This window comes from Megalobrama amblycephala, linkage group LG2 (assembly GCF_018812025.1).
Source record: "Megalobrama amblycephala isolate DHTTF-2021 linkage group LG2, ASM1881202v1, whole genome shotgun sequence".
NCBI classification, from domain to species: domain Eukaryota; kingdom Metazoa; phylum Chordata; class Actinopteri; order Cypriniformes; family Xenocyprididae; genus Megalobrama; species Megalobrama amblycephala.
This window is the reverse complement of record NC_063045.1, coordinates 31643038-31665551: the sequence shown is the minus strand read 5'-3', so window position 1 is coordinate 31665551 and position 22514 is coordinate 31643038. Positions and strand designations below refer to the sequence as shown.

General features: G+C 36.8%; 1 long non-coding RNA gene across 1 annotated transcript; it reads right to left on the bottom strand.

Moving 5' to 3' along the window:
* Positions 1-11436: 11436 nt before the first annotated feature.
* LOC125255326 lies at positions 11437-14934 on the bottom strand. Its single transcript, XR_007181883.1, has 2 exons — positions 12149-14934; positions 11437-11546 (listed from the first exon to the last, which is right to left on the bottom strand). It is a non-coding gene; the product is annotated as an uncharacterized LOC125255326 (long non-coding RNA).
* Positions 14935-22514: the final 7580 nt, after the last annotated feature.

Genomic DNA, 22514 nt, shown 5'->3' with positions numbered 1-22514 from the left:
ATTCCCAAATATTTAATATAGGCTATAGGGAACTGCACGCAACATACATGGATTTTTTTATTTATTTTGTTTTTAATGACCCGCCCCAACCCGCCCCGCAAATAAAGTGACAATTTCTTTACCCGCCCCAACCCGACCCGCGGGTTATGAGACGACCCGCGCATCACTAATCTTTACCCGTTCTCTGCGCTGCACACCGGAAAAGTCATGACCGTGCGCGCCACACATGCCACTGCCTAAACTGAAACTGACTGGTCTTCTTTTTATTAGCGGTGTATAAAATGGGCAAACAGCTCTCAGATAATGGGTTGTTGTGTCCACACATGTATTTTTTTATTTTTTTATTAACTTATTATTATTTTATTTCATAAAATCGCAGCATTTTGCGTCATATAATCGCACAAGCTTGACATCGCGATTGCGATTGCGATATGATTAATCGTGCAGCTCTATCAGGCATGTTGGCTGGCCAATAAAACACAGTAATATCATGGTCAGCAAACCACTTGGAAGTGGTTTTTGCACTGTGGGCAGGTGCTAAAGTCCTGCTGGAAAAGGAAATCAGCATCTCCATAAAGCTTGTCAGCAGATGGAAGCATAAAGTGCTCCAAAATCTCCTGGAAGATGGCTGCATTGACTTTGCACTCGATAAAAAACAATGGACCAACACCAGCAGATGTTACGGCCCCCCAAATCATTACTAACTTCAGAAACCTCCCACTAGACTTCAAGCAGCTTGGATTCTATGCCTCTCCAGTCTTCCTTCAGACTCTGGGACCATGATTTCAACATGAAATACAAAATTTACTTTTATCTGAAAAGAGGACTTTCGACCACTGTTCACTGTCCAGTTCTTTTTCTCCTTAACCCAGGTAAGATGCTTCTGACGCTGTTTCTGTTTCAGAAGTGGCTTGGTAATCCTTTTCCTGAAGATGTCTGAGTGTGATGACTCTTGATGCGCTTACTCCGGCTTCATTTGACTCATTGTGAAGCTCTCCCAAGTGTTTGAATCGGCTTTACTTGACAGTATTCTCAAGCTTGTGGTCATCCCTGTTGCTTGTGCACCTTTGCCTACCCAATTTCTTCCTTCCAGTCAACTTTGCATTTAATATGCTTTGATACATCACTCTGTAAACAGCCACCACATTCAGTAATGACCATTTGTGACTTACTCTCTTTGTGGAGGGTGTCAATGATTGTCTCCTGGACCATTGCCAAGTCAGCAGTCTTCCCCATTAGTGTGGTTTCAAAGAACAAAAGATACCCGTAATTTATACTGTAGGGATGGTCATTTAATGAAACTCAAATGTAAATATTCTAATATTTTGAGATACTGGATTTTGGACTTTCATGAGCTGTACGCTCTAATCAACAAATTAAAAAAAAAAAAAAAAACTTTTGAAATGTTTTACTTTACATGTAGGGAATCTAGTATAAATGAAAGTTTCTTTTTTTAAAATAATTTACAATAAAAAAATGAACTTTTTCACGATATTCTAATTATATGACCAGCACCTGTATGTGCCGGGGCTCAGCCCCGGATGGCCCCGGCCCAATTTAACCCCTGGGTATATGCAGGGATGGGCAGTATTTTTGATACATGTATTTCAAATACGTATTTCAAATACAAAATAGTATTTTGTAATTTGTATTTGCTAGGGTTGATGAAAATGGCTTTGTATTTTGTATCAAAATACTTTAGTGTTTTGTATTTTTGTATTTTTAAAATACTGTAAAATACTTTGTAAGAAGTCTATATGATGACATCGTAAAATTGCGGCCTCTGATTGGTGCCTAGTTTGCAGAGACTTGCGATCAGAACAAAAAATTGATCCATATGGAAGAAGGTGGTCAAGAAACGTGCAGGCTGCCAGCTTTCCATCAATTTTTAGCATGAATTGCTATAATTTTTAACAGTTCATGTTCATTTTTGGTGTTCGTTTTGGTAGCCTAGGCTAAATAGTATACCAATTTACATAATGTTCTTGAAAACAATTATACCGAGCAGTAGCCCCCTATGTTTATGATTAACAATCAAATGATTAATTGGTTAAAAACTAGTTGCTATGAATACAGGTGCCAACAGTTGTCTTCTTATAAAAGAGTTGTTGTCATTGAGTCAGTGTTGCTGATGCAAAGTAGGCCCTTCATTACCAAACACCAAGTAACTAAATTAGGATACATTAAATTAGAATACATATATTAGGAGTAATTTGCAAACATTATACTGTTGGTTACTTTAAAACTAACCTTCATCTGGGAGATCACAGGGATATGTGAATATTTTATCTGTTAAGGCCACAATATGTAAATTTTCGACTCTAAAGATCGCTAATTCAAAACAAAGGCGTAGCTCGTTGACACCTTGATTTCACAGAATCATGGGATGTATTGTCTTCACGTCTACAGTCAGTGGAACAGAATCGGATGGGACTCAGGCAGAAATATTGTTCATAGATGAGATTATTAACGTTACAATAAGCAGATCAGGACTGAATGCTGTGAGAGCAGTAACGAGCCCACTGGAGCGATTACTAATGAGAGACGAGTGCGACACACAGCTCGACAGCAGCGGATCTTTTATTATTGTGCCACAGTCGCCGCTTCCGCTTCTTACGGTCATGTGCACGTAGGGAAAAGCAGTGCTGCTTATCATATTAGATACATTTGAGTGTTGAAAGTTGGTATACTGCTACTCTGTGCGTTTGCTCAGCGGCTACTATAAGACACTTGATGCACACTGCAGTAAAATAGATCGATATTAGTCATGTTAAAACATGGTACTTACGATAAATCAAGAAAACGAGATTCAAACAAAAAGACTTAGGGCCAGATTTACTAACAGCTTGTGCCAACACAAACCCTCTTTTGGTATTAAAAAACAACTGTCGGGATTTACTAAAGACACGCAGTATAAAATTAGCGCTGAAAACGCGTGGACTGAGTTGTGTTTGCGGCTGACTATTGCACATGCATTTTTAGGAGTTTCCCTTTCAGATGAAAAATTTATGGGAGGAAAGTATTTAAATGAATCACACAATGTGATTTACTAATGTTTGTGCTCGTCAATTTACTGGTATTTACACCATTATTTAACGCCCTAAAAAGCATGTCTGAACCCATTTTGTGACATGGTTGCAATTGCTGCTGTTAGGAGGAGACACCGCAGAGAACGCGCGTGGTAGAAGGATTATTAATTTCTTTGAAATGCCAGAGTAAGACCTTATCCGAACATATCGTTTGCCTATATCTATAGGCCAACATAACTTGGCAAACTATATTATATATGAGATCATGTGTGTGTGTATATGTGTATGTGTTTGTCAGATTACATGTTAAGTTGCACCTGTGTCGACCCCCACCTGATGAGAACATCAGCATCAGGATTCAGCTCTGTTTATTTGCGACCCAACGCTAATTTGCACTGCTCTTGGTAGATTGCGTTAGTTATTATGTAAATGATTTGACCGTGTCTGTGTTCTTTGATTTGCATGTCAGCAGATCATGTGCAAAACTTGCCACTCCCATCAACACATTTGTGGAATTCTCTTTCACATTCTCTTTCACGCAAATTTTTCCTATTTAGTAAATCTGGCCCTTAATGTGTTAAGCGATATAACATGATGAGTTTTCTGTCGATTAATGTATCCAAACAGTTGCTCCCCTGTCTAATAAAACTCATAATATACAGTACTAAAGTGTCTTTGATGTTTCCATGGTTTTTCAACAAAATAAAACGGGAAATCGAGGGTAATGATGTCATTGATATGTGACACACGGACACAGTGTGTGTCATGGTTAAAATTGCTTATTTCTCTGGATTTAGAATTTCTTGGAAACATTTGGGATAATGTAAGTACACAAGTCAACAAAAAATATAACATTGTTTTAGTGGTTTTTGAATATTTTAATCTAAAAATCCTACATATTTGTGCCTTTAACTGGTTGCATTTGTTAGATTTATTGCATGACTCGGGCAAAGAAAAGCTGTTGCTATCAAACATCGTGTACTTAAAGGTGCCGAAGAACATGTTTTCAAAAGATGTAATATAAGTCTTAGGTGTCCCCTGAATGTGTCTGTGAAGTTTCAGCTCAAAATACTTCATAATTTTTTTTTTTTTTTTTTTTTTTAACTGCCTATCATTATAAATGCGCCAATTCAGGGTACGCGGCCCCTTTAAATCACGTGCTCCACGCCCCAAGAGCTTGCGCTTGCCTTAAACACCATAAACAAAGTTTACACAGCTAATATAACCCTCAAAATGGATCTTTACAAAGTGTTCGTCATGCAACATGTCTAATCGCGTAAGTATAGTATTTATTTGGATGTTTACATTTGATTCTGAATGAGTTTGAGGCTGTGCTCCGTGGCTAACGGATAATGCTACACTGTTGGAGAGATTTATAAAGAATGAAGTTGTGTTTATGCATTATACAGACTGCAAGTGTTTAAAAAATGAAAATAATGACAGTCTTGTCTCCATGAATACAGTAAGAAACAATGGTAACTTTAACCACATTTAACAGTACATTAGCAACATGCTAACGAAACATTTACAAAGACAATTTACAAACATCACTAAAAATATCATGATATCATGGATCATGTCAGTTATTATTGCTCCATCTGCCATTTTTCGCTATTGTCCTTACTTGCTTACCTAGTCTGATGATTCAGCTGTGCACAGATCCAGACGTTAATACTGGCTGCCCTTGTGTAATGCATTGAACATGGGCTGGCATATGCAAATATTGGGGGCATACACCCCGACTATTACGTAACAGTCGGTGTTATGTTGAGATTCCCCTGTTCCTCGGAGGTCGTTTAAACAAATGAGATTTAAATAAGAAGGAGGAAACAATGGAGTTTGAGACTCACTGTATGTCATTTCCATGTACTGAACTTTTGTTATTCAACTATGCCAAGGTAAATTCAATTTTTGAATCTAGGGCACATTTAAATCAACTGAGTCAGAGTAATGGTGAAGGGATCAAATGGGCCAACTGATGGAAGGTTTGTAAAGAAATTTCATGCTCCCTTGTAAAAGTATTTTGTAGTATTTTCAAAATACAAAAATACAGTAGTTTATTTTGATACATGTTGTGGCTGCTGTATTTTGTATTTTATTTTGATACATTTAAAATGAAGGTATTTGGTATTTTATTTTAAAAAAACATTTTGATGTATTTTTGCCCATCCCTGGGTATATGTATGTGGGTATATGGATGTGTATTTGTATATGAATGCACAGGTTTATGCATATACTATAAGTCTTGATGTATCATGTAATTGTTATTTTGTTCTTGTTTTTTGTTTGTTTTGTTTTTGTTTTTGTGATATGGATGCCCTTTTACTCATCATGTCATCATACTGCAAAACAAAATTACCTGCAGGTATTAATAAAGTAACCTAACCCTAACCTAACCTAATATTTAGCCTAGGCTCCCAAAATGAACACCAAAACTTAACATGAACTGATAAAAATTATAACAATTCATGCTAAAAATTGATGGAAAGCTGGCAGCCTGCACGTTTTTTGACCACCATCTTCCATATCAATTTTCTGTTCTGATCGCAACAAGTCTCTGCAAACTATAGAGTAGGCACCAATCAGAGGCTGCAATTTTATGATGTCATCATGTAGACTTCTTACAAAGTATTTTACAGTATTTTAAAAATACAAAAATATAAAATACTAAAGTATTTTGATACAAAATACAAAGCCATTTTCATCAACCCTATCAAATACAAATTACAAACTACTATTTTGTTTTTGAAATACGTATTTGAAATACATGTATCATAAATACTGCCCATCCCTGATCTGAATAATGTGTGCTCATTCTTAAGACCGCACTGCTGTTGTCATCATAATCATCATTACAATTTCAAGAGCAATAATCAACCATAACGATTTTGTCATGATATTGCAGCTTCACCCCTAAAATGACTTCATGTTTATAGGCTATTATAGGCTAAAATGTGTGCACATAACCGGTGCGCAGGTGCGCATGCGTTGTGAAAATAAATGATGTGTACCAGAAAACTTGGAGGTAAGTGCTTTTGAGTACCAACATTTTTAGGGACAGGGACACATTTACTTACAGGAGTAGGATTTTTTTTCCATCTCTGGTAAGATAGCAATCATGATGATAAGTATGTTCATTAATTATTAGGGTTTCAATGGATTGATCCGTGATCCGTACAGACCAGGCCCCACGGTTCAGCATGCATTTATCATTTGGACATGTTTTGTCTTCCCAATTTACACATTCAAACTATTTTAAATGTGGAAGAAGAGTCAAAAAACCACATCCAGACAGAGAGAGAGAGAGAGAGAGAGAGAGAGAGAGGCTTTCAGACAGTGCTCGAACACATAATTAATTCTTCCTTCACGTTTACTTGCGCATGAACGGACACATACACACAAAATTATTTCAAAATACTCGTCTCGGCAAGCATTCTCTCGGTTATGTCATAAGTGAATGGTTGAGAAAGAAATCGGATGTGTGTCACTATATTCGGTCCATGCATTCGGTCTTAAAGTGACGGCAGCCTAATATGCTGTTGTCTGTGTCATTAGTGTTAATAAAATAAAACCAAAACATCATCATCTATCATGTTCAAGAGCAAAGAAGATAGTGAGGAGAGCAGTCAGGAGGAAAGTGATGATACTAGTATGCGGTTCTGAATTCAGCACCTGCCTTGCCTTTGAAACTTCAGCGGATGTAATTTTTAGTGTGTAATGCTTTACACACTGTCTGCCCAGGTGAAAAAAAGTACATTTCTGTAATGTACTTAAAGTGCTCTATTTTCGTGCACTAATTTTGCACTTAATATACTAAAAATTCTTCTTTAGTACTTCTTAAGATAATTTTAAGAACATCTAAGTGTACTCAACTGTGCTATCTTGAGAGACCATGAAATATGAACTTAAATGCACTTTTAATATACTATCTCTGTATTTAAAAATTTTTTTTTAGATACTACTTATAGTACATTTGAACCCATAGTGTACTACAAGTGGTAACTAAATATATTTTTTAAATACAGAGATAGTATAATGAAAGCAAATTTTAATTCATATTTCATGCTGTCTCAAAATAGTTGAGTACACTTAGATGGTCTTAAGATTATCTTAAGAAGTACTAACTGTACATACTGAACACTCACACACACACACACACACACACACACAAACACACATGCAATGTTACTGTGAAAGCTGCTGCATGAAGATTCATAATGATGATGTTTAGACAAATTAAAGGAAATCAAATGACCTGATCAAACATCCATTAATCGTCATGGAAAAGTTCATTTATTTCAGTAATTCAACTCAAATTGTGGAACTCGTGTATTAAATAAATTCAATGCACACAGACTGAAGTACTTTAAGTCTTTGGTTCTTTTAATTGTGATGATTTTGGCTCACATTTAACAAAACACCCACCAATTCACTATCTCAATAAATTAGAATACTTCATAAGATCAATAAAAAAAAGGATATTTTAAACAAAAATGTCAGGCTTCTGAAAATTATGTTCATTTCTATGCATTCAATACTTGGTTGGGCCTCCTTTTGCATGAATTACTGCATCAATGCGGCGTGGCATGGAGGCAATCAGCCTGTGGCACTGCTCAGGTGTAATGGAAGCCCAGGTTTCTTTGATAGCGGCCTTCAGGTCATCTGTATTGTTGGGTCTGGTGTCTCGGATCTTGCTCTTTTTTTTTTTTTTTTTTAAATTTAATAATGTTTATTACAAACTCTCGTGGAGACAACAGCATAAGAAAACTGGGCAAGGCATCAACAAAATGCAGATTTGACAATGAAAAAAAATAAATAAAAATAAATAAATAAATAAAAATAAATAAATAAAATAAGGCATTGTTCACAAAATAAAATATGTGTTACAGGATCAAAGACATTTCAGCAGCATAACAAATAGCTTCTACAGTTTGTTTAGAATTTTTTACAAGGTTCAAGGAGGATAATAACATACGAAATTCAGTTTATATTTGGCAATTGTTTTTTCCATTTACTTGTGTGAATGTGGTATTTACCCATAATGATGATAAGGTTAATCAAAAGTGAAAAATCCCTCTTCAGTTTAGAATTATAAATAAGAATATCTTCTATTGTAAATTGTTCAAGTTTGCTAATTTTATTATTTAACTTTGGACATCTCCCCAAAACTTCCTACTAACTGAGCAAAGGAAGAATAAATGCTCTGTTCGTTCTGGGTTTTCATGACAAAAGTCGCAAGGGTCAACTTCAAAACCAAATCTACCCCTCAGTGTCTCCGCAGATGGATAGTAGTTATTAAGAATTTTAAATTGCATTTCTTTTACTTTGGGTGCAATTGGCCATTTTATAAATTTCCAATGTTTTTCTGCAATCGTTGGATTATCTAATATTTTAAGTTTTATCTTCCTATCATAATCATGATATATATATCCTTTGAAAGCTTTATTTAAATATTTGTTGTCACATTTTTTGTCCGTAATGTTTAATTCTCCTATCGTTGAGTTTGGAAGTTTAATTTGGAGATTAGAAAAACAAATTGTGTTTTTTATCAGCTGTATCAAATTCACTGGGATAGATTTACAGATTTTCTTAAGAGAACATTGAATATTATTAAATTTGTTTTTAAAATCTTTTAACTGTAAGATTTCACCGTTTACATCTAGAATGTCATGAATGAAGATAATGCCTTGGTCAAACCAAAGCTGGTTGAACAAAGACTTTTTGTTTGATACAATTACTCTATTATTCCACAAGGTGGCACAGTGAGGGGTAAAGTTATGGGTAAATACCATCTTCCAATGATGCAAAACTTGTTTATGAAACTCAGATAATTTAAAAGGTATTTTAGAAATTTCAAAATCACATTTCAAAAGAAAGTTTAACCCACCGAATCTCTTGAAAATACTTTTTGGAATGTGAAACCATATTGAATCCGGCTTCAATAGAAACTCTTTCAACCACTTTATTTTAAATGTTCCTAACATTGCCTCAAAATCCACTGTTTTGATACCCCCCCTATTATACTCCTTAACCAACTGAGATTTTTTAACATAGTAGGTCTTATTTCTCCAGATAAATTTATATATAATAGAGTTAATTTTCCTCACGTTCTTTGGAGCAATGTAAAGAGATTGACATGGATAAACCAGTTTGGATATACCCTCAGCCTTGGACAATAAGTTACGCCCAAAAATAGAAAGATCTCTACTAAGCCAGTGGTTTAAGGATACTTGTACTTGATCAATTTTTTCTTTCATATTAATTTCCTCTCTTTGTTTTTCATCTTTAACCATCTTAACTCCAAGATATTTAACTTCTTTTTTAACAGGGATTGACATTAATTCTGTATCTATACAGTCATATAATGCAAGTAGTTCACACTTTTTCATATTTAAACGAAGACCTGAAGCTTTGGAAAAAATTGAAATTATTTGCAATGCATTGCTAACCATAGATTTATCCCTAAGGAAGAAGACAGTGTCGTCTGCAAACTGACTGAGTCGAAATTCGTAATCAAAAAAATTTATACCCTGAAAATTTGGATGATTTAATATCAGATATGCTAGTAGCTGTGTACATAAAATGAACAACTTGGGACTAATTGGACATCCTTGTCTTATTCTGCAAGATATATTTATTCTAGGTGTTAGTCCTGGGTTTAAGGAGACATAACTGTAGATATCAGTATAGAACATTTTGATCACTGAACAAAAATGTTTTCCGAATCCATAATTTTCTAATGTAGAAAATAAAAAATCGTGTTCTATAGAATCGAAAGCTTTGAAATAGTCTATAAATAAAATCAGGCTTTCCAATTCCAAAAAAGACCGATAGTCCAGCATGTCCAATATTAATATCACATTATTATGTATACTTCTACCTTTTATAAACGCAGACTGAGTTTCATCTACTATTTTATCAATTACTATTTTCAATCTCTCTGCATATATTAACGCTAATAACTTATAATCGTTGCAGAGCAACGTAATAGGTCTCCAATTGTCTAAATTTGTTATATCTTTTTTTGTTTTGGGGAGTAGAGTTATTATATCAGTTTTCATTGTTGGAGTAAGACATCCTTCATTTATACATTCTATAAATACATTCAATAACAATTCTTTGATATCTTCCCAAAAAAACTTTAAAAATTCAGAGGTCAAGCCATCAATTCCAGGTGACTTCCCATTTTTCATTTTTTTCAGGGCATTTTCTATTTCTTGCAAATTTATTTTGTCTTCTTCTAACCTTATTTTGTCATTCTCCCCAATCCTTTTAATATTACTCTTAATCTGAGTAAAAAAGGATTCACAGTCCTCTTTGTGGAAATTTGAGCTATACAAGTCAGAGTAAAAGAGTTGAACTTCCTCATTTATTTGGCAAGGGTCTTCTATGACTATATCATTTATTTTTAATTTGCAAATTCTTTTTTTAAATTGTCTAGATTTTTCTAAGCCATAGAAATATGTTGTGTTCTTCTCACCTTCTTCGATCCATCTAGCCCTGGATCGTACAAAGGCTCCACTTGCTTTTTCTAAATAAATTTCATCAAACTGTTTTTGGAGGGAGTTCAACTCAGTTCTTCCTCCGAAACAGTGTTACCACAGAGTATGTTAATCCTTTTCAGTATTTCTTTCTGTTTTAGTTTACTTGTTTTTGACATGCTTTTCCCCATTTCAATTGCCAACCTCTTTGTTTCAAATTTAAACCATTCCCACTTCCCTTTATTTGACATATCCATTCCTTTTACTTTTAGACAGAGGGATTTTATTTGTTTGCAAAAAAAATCATTTGATAAAAAGTCTATTATTTAGTTTCCATATTTACCAGAAGAGCGTGGTTGTTTGGTTACTAACAAGGATAAGCTTATTAAACAGTGGTCGGTGAGTGGAGATGCAGTAATCCCAGCCAACATGTCCAGGTGTCCCCATGTGGGTTTTTGATGGGCTGTCACTTGGGCCCTGCATGGGCAACCCAAGTGGGGCCCATACAATTTTGTCCATCGGCTCCACACAGGCCCCATGTGTGTTATCCCATAGGGGCTCATAATGGGTCCACAGTGGGCTCTAAGTGGGGCTCATTTGTGTGTTCATTATAGGGACCCACATGGGTCACATATGGGTTGAAATAAATGGGGCCAATGTGGGCCACATACAGAACCCTTATGGGACCCAGAAGGGTGATAACACTGGACCCACAAATGGCCCCTCTATGGGATTTTTGTGGGACCACAGTGGGTGAGAACTGGGCCCCATTTTTATTTCTTTTTTATTCCTGTAGGTGAAATTAATGTGCTTTAATGTGCTCATTTGCAGAAGAAACGTATGTTTTAGTAAACCTGTACCTGACTTTAATTAAAATTACATGATAAAATATTTGTACTGTGAAGAAAATGACTTTCAACTCAGAATTTGTGAAACAACTTTTTTATTGATCATAAGAAGAAAAATAAAAGTACAATAAAACAGGACATTGGAAATTCTTCAGTCCATCACTCCTGGGTTGGGGCAGACCCATCAGCTTCATATCTAAAGAACAATAATGAGAGAAGAAAAAACAGAAAAGGCAATTCTTTTAAAATACTATCAAATCATTAACAAGAGCACTCTCTTAAAAAGCATGCATGATTATGATCAAGCCATGCCAGTACTTTATATTTCTGTCCAAATGGTTAAAGTAACAAAGGGAGATTTCTACTAGGAATATGAACAAGTTAAAGTTCAAAACGATGTGCCTGATATAACAGAAGTATGACTTTACAAAAGCACATTACATTACATTACAAAAAAATAACACAACATAAATATAACATGATAAAGCGGCATTTAACAACTTTTTTAACATTATTGAATTTAACTTTCAAAAGCTGTTTTTATTATACATTACAACTGTTAACTTTTAACTATTTTTGAATACAAAGTAATGTGCACGTGTATTATTATTATCTTTTTATGTATTCATATCTTGTACCACGTGTGTGTGGAAATTGCTGCGTTATGACTGTGGAACTTTTGTGGACGTTTAAAATTGTGCTAAACCATCTCGCACCCTGCTGAGGCCCTGTTATAAAACATACAAACATTATTGCTTTAATTTAACATGAATAGTTAGAATGTTACTACCTTGAAACCGATAACGATGTTTATTTTGATATGTGATGATAATGGCGCTCTGATCTGGTCCAGATCCAGGTGTTCTTCATGAACTAAAGACGCGCGCGCGACCAAGTGTAGCTGCCGGTAGCTGCACGTCCCCCTCTGTTGGTGAACATGATCACTACACAATTACTCAGATAAACCAGCAGTCCGCTTTATGCTGGTCGGGCTTTTTAGCAATGCGGGTTGTTTTGAACGAGCTATAAAACGGGGACATTTTCGGGGGCAGCTCCAGTCGGGGACAGAACACCAAAAACCGGGTCTGGTCACCCTATTATTATTATTTTGTCCATATTGCACACCTAGCACGTAACTTGGTGCAAAAGATCTGTCTCTGTAGTTTAATTGCATTTAGCTTCGCTAAGTTTGTTAAAATTTGACTCTTACAAAAAAAAAAAAAACTATAAAAAATTATACAATTATATAAAAACAACATTACCGGTTAATATAAAATGAAATATGCATATCTTACCTTGAGATTTTCGAGAGAGTAGGACGTTTTGAAGTGGATGCTGGCTTGCTAGTGGCTTTTTTGTTTTTTTTTTAAATGAGAAGGCGGGAAGGCACGACGTCAATCATCGCATGACGCAATGACGCATGACTGCAGGTGCTTCCGAGCGCCATTATCATCACATATCAAAATAAACATCGTTATCGGTTTCAAGGTACACCTTTGTTACTTTAACCATTTGGACAGAAATATAAAGCACTGGCATGGCTTGATCATAATCATGCATGCTTTTTAAGAGAGTGCTCCTGTTAATGATTTGATAGTATTTTAAAATAATTGCCTTTTCTATTTTTCTCTCATTATTGTTCTTTAGATATGAAGTTGATGGGTCTGTCCTAACCCTGGAGTGATGGACTGAAGAATTTTCAATGCTCTTATCCTGTTTTATTGTACTTTTATTTTTCTTCTTATGATCAATAAAAAGGTCGTTTACAAATTCTGAGTTGAAAGTCATTTTCTTCACAATACAAATATTTTCTCATGTAATTTAAAGGTGCCCTTGAGTGATTTGAAAAAACATTTTAAATTGTTCCCTGATATCTACATAGAGGGTATGTGGCTTTTTTATGGCCGAAAATTGTCCAGATATGGTTTTACAGCTCCATTTATAACCCCACAAATAGCCCCTAGAATGAAAAGGTCTGTTTTTGCCTTATTTGGAAGGCTCATGAATAGTAATATGGTGCTCCGCTCTGATTGGCTGTTTCACTGTTCGGCTCCTTCCAGTAGCTCACACTGATAGCGAACAAATCTGTACTGTACGGCGTGAACGATGGAGAGTTTTGGTATTCAACCTTATATGTTTGAGCCTGTTTCTGACGAAGATGCAGATGTAGAGGAACAACCAATTTTGTTGCGATTGGCCATAGACGTTTCTGAGTGGTAAGTTAGTCTTTATTTTCAGTATGCACCTGCAAAACGTAACTGTTACGTCAATGGAACTAGCATATAGCGTTAACTTTACACTATAACTCATAACGTCAGTATTTGCAACTTTGTTTTTAGCATTGTAAAAAAAAAATAATTGTAATAATGTGTCGCTGTATGGTCTTACAATGATAGCTTCTTCACTTTGCAATAACAACTCTAAACAACGAACGAAAATTTGTTTCTAATATATTGACATCACCGATATGATTTTAAATTTGATTTATTTAGCCAACCAAAGTAAAGCATAGAAGACATTCCAAAAAAGCAGTGTCATGTTTACTACTCAGCTGCCGTAGTGTGATTACGATTTAGCTATTAGTAACAAAAACTTACATCGTCTATAAATATCTTTTTCCACAGGTGTACGCATACAAGTCATACAAGTTCTCAAAAATAAAAATATTTGAAAAAAAGTGACTAAATGTCTTGTCAAATGACTATCGTTTCAGTTTGAACGGTGTAGAAAGTTAGCTAGAAGGATCGAGTATCTGTAGCTATCTGTAAGCAAATAAACTAACATAGTTAGCTTCGGTGTAATGTGTTGTTGGTTAAATATAGGTCAAATTATAATTATATCCGACAAAAGAGAATTGGCATATGTATCTACGGTTATGTTATAGATTTATATAACAAAGACAGTAATAAATTTTAACCTCACCGTTAATAGTAGTTACGTAAACTTTGCTATTTGTTACTGTACTAGCATCTTGCATTAGATCTAGACAACACTGGGTACATGGTCGTTAATGTTGTTAGCTCACTAAGAAACTTTACATTTAATCAGAAATAGTTTCTACAGCCAAGATGTGGATAAAAGCACTACTTACTGCTTGCGGGAATATAGTTGGAATTACCCCTTTCTTCAGTGTCAAACGCTGAGCGAAGCCTGCTTGATATTGTCCCAGGTTAGAAAAGCTGTCCGTGGTGAAATGGGCAGAGCAAACTAACAACTTTGAGTTAAATTGTTCCGGTATCCGGTTATAGATAAACATCAGCCATGCCTTTTGACAGTTTTTTTCTGGAGGAAGACTATGAAAAGTTTTCACATCCCCTTCACAGCCTGGAACATAACATTTATTTCCATGATCTGCCATTTTCGCTGTTATCCTCGCTTGGCTTGTTTCTTCACTCTGCTTGCAGAACTTCCGATGATTCCGCTGGGCGGTTCCGCCTGGCCTGGATCATGAGCATATGCAAATATTGGGGGCGGAGTCCCCGACTGTTACGTAACAGTCGGTGTTATGTTGAGATTCGCCTGTTCTCCGGATGTATTTTAAACAAATGAGGTTTATATAAGAAGGAGGAAACAATGGGGTTTGAAACTCAGTGCATGTCTTTTCCATGTACTGAACTCTTGTTATTCAACTATGCTAAGGAAAATTCAATTTTTGATTCGAGGGCACCTTTAAATTATTAAGTCAGGTACATGTTTACTAAAACATAAGTTTTTTTTGCAAATGAGCACATTAAAGCACATTAATTTCACCTACAGGAATAAAAAAGAAATATAAATGGGGCCCAGTTCTCACCCACTGTGGTCCCACAAAAACCCCATAGAGGGGCCATTTGTGGGTCCAGTGTTACCACCCTTCTGGGTCCCATAAGGGTTCTGTATGTGGCAAACATTGGCCCCATTTATTAGAACCCATATGTGACCCATGTGGGCCCATATAATGAACACACAAATGAGCCCCAGTTAGAGCCCACTATGGACCCATCATGAGCCCCTATGGGCTAACACACATGGGGCCTTTGTGGAGCCGATGGACAAAATTCTTTGGGCCCCACTTGGGTTGCCCATGCAGGGCCCAAGTGTGTTAGCCCATAGGGGCACATGATGGGTCCATAGTGGGCTCTAAACCCATCAAAAAGCCACATGGGGCCCACATGCATGTTGGCTGGGTAGATTTTAGATTATAAGAAAAAAAAAAAATATATATATATATATATATATATATAGGCTATAAAACATGAAATACTAAAAATTGAATAAATGTAACCAGTTGTTAGGGTTAAGCTGTTACCCATAATTGTACAAAAACAACTGTAAAAAACAAAAAATTTTACAATTGTAAATAAAGCCCAAATGTGGCCCATATGGGACCCTCAAATTAACAATGTGGGCAACCTAACTGGGCCCCAAAATGTATTCAAAATGGGGCCCACATTCAGCCCATCAGTGTGCCCACTCTGAACCCATGCCCAGATGATGCCCGTATAGCCCAGATAAAACCCATGTGGGGCCCACATGGACATGTTGGCTGGGATATCACATTTCTGAACATTATTACTTATTGAATGTGAGATTAGCCAGTAATCTAACCTTGACCGTTGGTTCCCGTTTGAAGCACTAATCCATGTATATTCCAAATTCGTAGGGTTATTCAATCTCCAATAGTCAAAAGTATTAGTTTCAATACAAAAATTGTGTAGTACTTCATTGTTTTCAGGTTGTTGTCCTCTAGGAGGTAGCCTATCCAACCAAGAATTTGGAGCAATGTTAAAATCACCTCCCATAACAACTTTATCTGTCATATGAACAGCTTTCCACTCATTCACTAGCCTAGTTTCTCTAACATACTTCTATTGTTCGCCTTGTTGTTATATCTGTAAATTGAAAGCACAATAATTTTTTGGTCACATATTTCAATAGCTGCAATCAGCCAGTGGCCATCTTTATCTCCTACGTGAATAATTACTTTTCCTGTAAACCTGTTACAAAGTATCATAACACCTGCCGAATAATTGGTACCATGAGAATATAAAACATTATCCCCCCACTGCTGTTTCCAAAATTTTTCACCTCTCATCTTGCTCTTGACTATACCCCATAGATTTTCTATGGGGTTCAGGTCAGGCGAGTTTGCTGGCCAATCAAGCACAGTAACACCATAGTCATTAAACCAGCTTTTGGTACCTTTGGCAGTGTGGGCAGCTGCCAAATCCTGCTGGAAAATGAAATCAGCATAAAGCTGTCAGCAGAAGGAAGCATGTAGTGCTCTAAAATTTCCTGGTAGATGGCTGCGTTGACTGTGGACTTCAGGAAACACACCCAGCCAGCAATGACACGTGGGGCCCAGATGGGTTAACTACGGGTTCCATGGGTACTGTGCGGGCATGGGCTTTGGCTGGGTGAAATCAGCGGGTCCCATGTAGGTTTTGTAGTACGAGTCCCACATAGGAAGCCCATATGAGCTGATTACATGGGCCCCATAAGGGACAGGCATGGGCCAAGTGGGCATGGGTTTGATCTGGGAACACATATATGGGTCTTGCATGGCATATTTATGGGCCAAGTGGACATGGGTTTGAACTGGGAATGCACATATGGGTCCTGCATAGAATTTTTATGGGCCAAGTGGGCATGGGTTTGAACTGGGAACACATATATGGGTCTTGCATGACATATTTATGGGCCAAGTGGACATGGGTTTGAACTGGGAATGCACATATGGGTCCTGCATAGAATTTTTATGGGTCAAGTGGGCATGGGTTTGCACTGGGAACACATATATGGGTCTTGCATGGCATATTTATGGGCCAAGTGGACATGGGTTTGAACTGGGAATGCACATATGGGTCCTGCATAGAATTTTTATGGGCCAAGTGGGCATGGGTTTGAACTGGGAACACATATATGGGTCTTGCATGACATATTTATGGGCCAAGTGGGCATGGGTTTGATCTGGGAACACATATATGGGTCTTGAATGGCATATTTATGGGCCAAGTGGACATGGGTTTGAACTGGGAATGCACATATGGGTCTTGCATGACATATTTATGGGCCAAGTGGGCATGGGTTTGATCTGGGAACACATATATGGGTCTTGAATGGCATATTTATGGGCCAAGTGGACATGGGTTTGAACTGGGAATGCACATATGGGTCCTGCATAGAATTTTTATGGGCCAAGTGGGCATGGGTTTGAACTGGGAACACATATATGGGTCTTGCATGACCTATTTATGGGCCAAGTGGGCATGGGTTTGAACTGGGAATGCACATATGGGTCCTGCATAGAATTTTTATGGGCCAAGTGGGCATGGGTTTGAACTGGGAACACATATATGGGTCTTGCATGACATATTTATGGGCCAAGTGGGCATGGGTTTGATCTGGGAACACATATATGGGTCTTGAATGGCATATTTATGGGCCAAGTGGACATGGGTTTGAACTGGGAATGCACATATGGGTCCTGCATAGAATTTTTATGGGCCAAGTGGGCATGGGTTTGAACTGGGAACACATATATGGGTCTTGCATGGCATATTTATGGGCCAAGTGGGCATGGGTTTGAACTGGGAATGCACATATGGGTCCTGCATAGAATTTTTATGGGCCAAGTGGGCATGGGTTTGAACTGGGAACACATATATGGGTCTTGCATGACATATTTATGGGCCAAGTGGGCATGGGTTTGATCTGGGAACACATATATGGGTCTTGAATGGCATATTTATGGGCCAAGTGGCCATGGGTTTGGGTGATTGGTTCAGGTCCAGCAATATTATGTAATGCTCATCTACAAACAAGCATCAAAAATAAAATAAAATAGAAGATCTTCAGGATGCATTGACATATACATGGTTTATGGTTTAAGACGGTAAAGGGAGGGGCTGAGGTAGTTAAAGAAGTAGGCCTGTAAGGACAGAGGCCCTTTCAATTTAAGTAAAAGAATAAAGCTGACAGTGCATGGAGCATTCACATAAACACTTTCATTGGTGCAGTGACCCAGATTGGGACAGATTTATGGGTATAAGTGTAAAGGAGACAGCATTGCTACTGCTGGCATTTGAATATTTACAATATTTATATTGTATGAATATTTTGCTAACTTAACATAAGTTGCTTATAACATATAGTTGCCTGTAGAATGTTGGGTAAATCCCTCCCTGATGCCTCATAGGACCCATTTTGCTACCCAATTGGCTTTTGGTCAGTTTGCACATCCATCTACCACGCTGGATACCCAGATTCAAGACCCGATTGGGGAGTGGTTTCTGGTATCAGAGGTGGTATCAGAAATACTCAGATTACTGTAATTAAGTAGTTTTTTGGGGTACTTGTACTTTTATGAGTAGATTTTCAAGCCTGTACTTTTACTTGTAATATTCATTAATCCATGTAATCTACTAAGTTACTTTTAAAATCATAGTTGAGTACTGAGTACAATTTTAATTCATATCCAAACCTTTTATCTGCATTTTTGTAGCCAGTAAGGTGATTTGATAGCAAACAAGCCGATGAAAACCGGGTCATGAGGACGGAAAACAAAACAAAACAAAAAAAGGACGTTAATGATTGATCTTTCATTGATTCTGAATGAAGAATTTAACCAGTTAAAAATGTATTCATGGATATTTAATCAATAGTCGTGGCTCCTCATGTAATTTAGTTTTTTCTCTGCCGGAGACATTTGCTTAATAAGGAAATAAAAACTTAAATGAGAACAAAATGAGGGAAAAACACTTGTTTTGCATCTTATCAATTATTAATGATTAATAGATTGTTGGCATGTTAACTTCTGGTAAAGAAAAACACACAATTTCCAGCCCTAGTCTGGAGAAGTGATGGTGACATCAGTGGTTAAAAGTAACTAATACTCTAAATATTTTCTTTTTAATTTTTTAATTTTTTATTTATTTTTTTTTATTTTTTTTACAAGCTGTACTTTTACTTGAGTATTTCTCTAATACCGGTACTTTTACTCGTAATTGAGTAATATTTTAGCAATGCGCTTAATTGTACTTGACTACAGATTTTCAGTACTCTCCACCACTGCCTGTTATGCACAACAACACCTAATTAGGCTCATTCATAATGAAGCCAGCGAAGCAGTTAAGTCGTTTATTAATTCTCTCACATATCCTTTAATTTACGAATTTTACTGTATTAAATTGTTATTTGGTCAGGCAGTTCGGACATCTCTGGGGCCTGTATGCAAAGGCCGTGTTTCACGCTCAAAACGTTAACAGCCCATTCGGAATCGGAAAGCAAGCTGGCTGTGACTTGGAGGTGAAGTGCATATTTCTTCCGTCCAACGCCGAATTTCCATAAAATTAAGGTAAGTTGAAATATTATGTTGCCATAAAAATAACACTGCAGATTGTACAGTAGTCTGTATTTTTGGTTTGTGCTGTTTAATCTGATGTAGAATCTAACCAAAAGGAAAAACAGCGGGTTTGGTTTAGCTATAGGGCTGGACAATAATTCAGTATCAATATATCACAATATACTTTTATTCAATAACGGTGATATGATATAAAATATATTCATCATTATTTCACTTCAAATTCATCTGAGTCAATATCAGATTCAGAGTTTGGTTCCGTCCCGAACCCTTCCTCATGCTTTAAACATAGAAACATATTGCACATATTGCATAACACATACTTCAACATATTGCACTGTCCCCACCTTTTGCTCTAAGAATAAATTGGAACAAATCAAATCAAACTAAATGTGTAAGCAAACAGTCTCAAATGTTTTGGGATTGTAAACATCATAATGTCGGTCTCCCCGGTCTCCCTGTGCATCTTGCTGGCTTCTATCGTTAGTTGTAGTGTTGCAGTTACAACTGCACTAGCAGCTAATACAAAATGAAGGATAAATATTGACTAAGGTTGAATTTTGTTTGCTTGCATAACCCAAAGAGCAAATATAGCTGCAGATATCTTATTATAAAAATATAAGAATTATTAAAACTCTTAAAATATTCTGACAAAGGAGCTAAATAAATGATAATTGTATAATAATAATATAATTACCTACATTTTAAGTATATGAAAGTAAAACAAGCACAGCCAATTTGATGGAGCTGAATTAATATCAGCCTTATGACTCCCAGGAACATCTGAGTGGTTTGGCATCATGAGCATCAACCGTGATGTTCCTGGGATAAGGCTTTAATTTAAATTGTTAAAGATTATGTTTGTTGTTCAATGTATTATATAATGAGTGTATTTTGTATTGTATTTTTGGAGGGTTTTTTTCAGAGATTTTTTTTAAATATATTTTTTAGTTTACCGTATGTTGTGACATTGTTTTTTAAAGATAATTTTTGTTGTTCAATTTAATATATTTCTTGCAGTTCAAAGCATCAAGTGTCTTGTATTTATCTTGTACTTACATTCATTCTTCGTTTTTAATTTTTCTTAGATTGTTTCCTTAAATGAATGGTTGGGCTTACCTTGCATGAATTGCCCAGTTAGGACCAACATAAGATCCTTACAGAGCCCACTTTAAGCCCATATGGGCATTCACGGTTGAATCCTGGTGCAAGCCCACTTTAAACCCCTTTGGGCAGGTGGGCCCAAACGGGTCTGTCATGAATTGCCCGGTTAAGGCCCACATAAGACCCTTACAGATCCCACTTAAAACCCACCTGGGCATCCACGGCTGGCCCCCATGTGGATCCCGGTTGCAAACCCACTTTAAACCCCTTTGGGCAGGTGGGGCCCAAATGGGTTTGGCATGAATTGCCCAGTTAGGACCCACATAAGACTCTTACAGATCCCATTTAAAGCCCATCTGTGTAGCAATGTTGCAAAGCCCATTTTGGACCCCTTTGGGCAGGTGGGGCCCAAATGGGTCTGACATGAATTGCCCAATTAAGACCCATGCAGTACCCTTACAGGTCCCACTTTTAGTACGTCTGGGCTTCCACGGCTTGCCCCAATGTGGATCCCGGGTGCAAGCCCATAATGGGGCCCACATTTGCCGCCCATGAAGCCCTCATCTGGGCCCCACATGTCATTGCTGGCTGGGCAGTGGACCAACACCAGCAGATGACATGGCAGCCCAAATCATCACTGACTGTGGAAACTTAACACTGGACTTCAAGCAACATGGTTTCTGTGCCACTCTTCCTCCAGACTCTGGGACCTTGATTTCCAAATGAAATGCAAAATTTACTTTCATCTGAAAAGAGGACTTTGGACCACTGAGCAACAGTCCAGTTCTTTTTCTCCTTAGTCCAGGTAAAATGCTTCTGAAGTTGTCTTTAGTTCAGAAGTGGCTTGGTATGTGGAATGTGAAAGTTGTAGCCCATTTCCTGAAGACGTCTGTGTGCAGTGGCTCTTGATGCACTGACTCCAGCTTCAGTCCACTCCTTTTGAAGCTCTCTTAAGTTCTTAAATCGGCTTTGCCTGACAATCTTCTCAAGCCTGTGGTCATTCCTTTCACTTGTACACCTTTTCCTACACACTTTTTCCTTCCAGTCAACTTTCCATGAATATGCTTTGGCACAGCACTCTGCGAACAGCCAGCTCTTTCAGCAATGACCCTCTGTGGCTTACCCTCATTGTAGAGGGTCTTGATGATCGTCTTCTGGACAACTGTCAAGTCAGCAGACTTCCCCATGACTGCTGTTGGGATTACTGACCTAAACCCAGAATTTATACCCTGAGAATAGTAATTTAATAGAACTTGAAATTAAATATTCTAATAATTTGAGATACTGATTTTTTGATTTTGATGAGCAGCAAGCTGTAATCATCAAAATGAAAACAAAAAAGTCTGGAAATATTTTACTTTATGTCTAATAAATCTAGAATATATTTAAGTTTTAATTTTTGAATTAAATTACAGATATGCTAATTTATTGAGATGCACCTGTATATATGTTAAAGCACTGTTATCAAATGTTCAGACATGTTCTAATTTGTTACACTGTTCATTTAAGTTTAAGTTATATTATAATAGAGAGAGAGAGAGAGAGAGAGAGAGAGAGACGTATATTAAATAAGTATAAGTATATTATAATAAGTATATTAAAATAAGCAAATAGTGGGTTTAGTGACTTATTTGCTCCCCTAAATAAGGGATTTAAGAGTTCGGTTCAGACCGATTAAATCCAAATGATTCATTCAAATGAATCAGTTCAG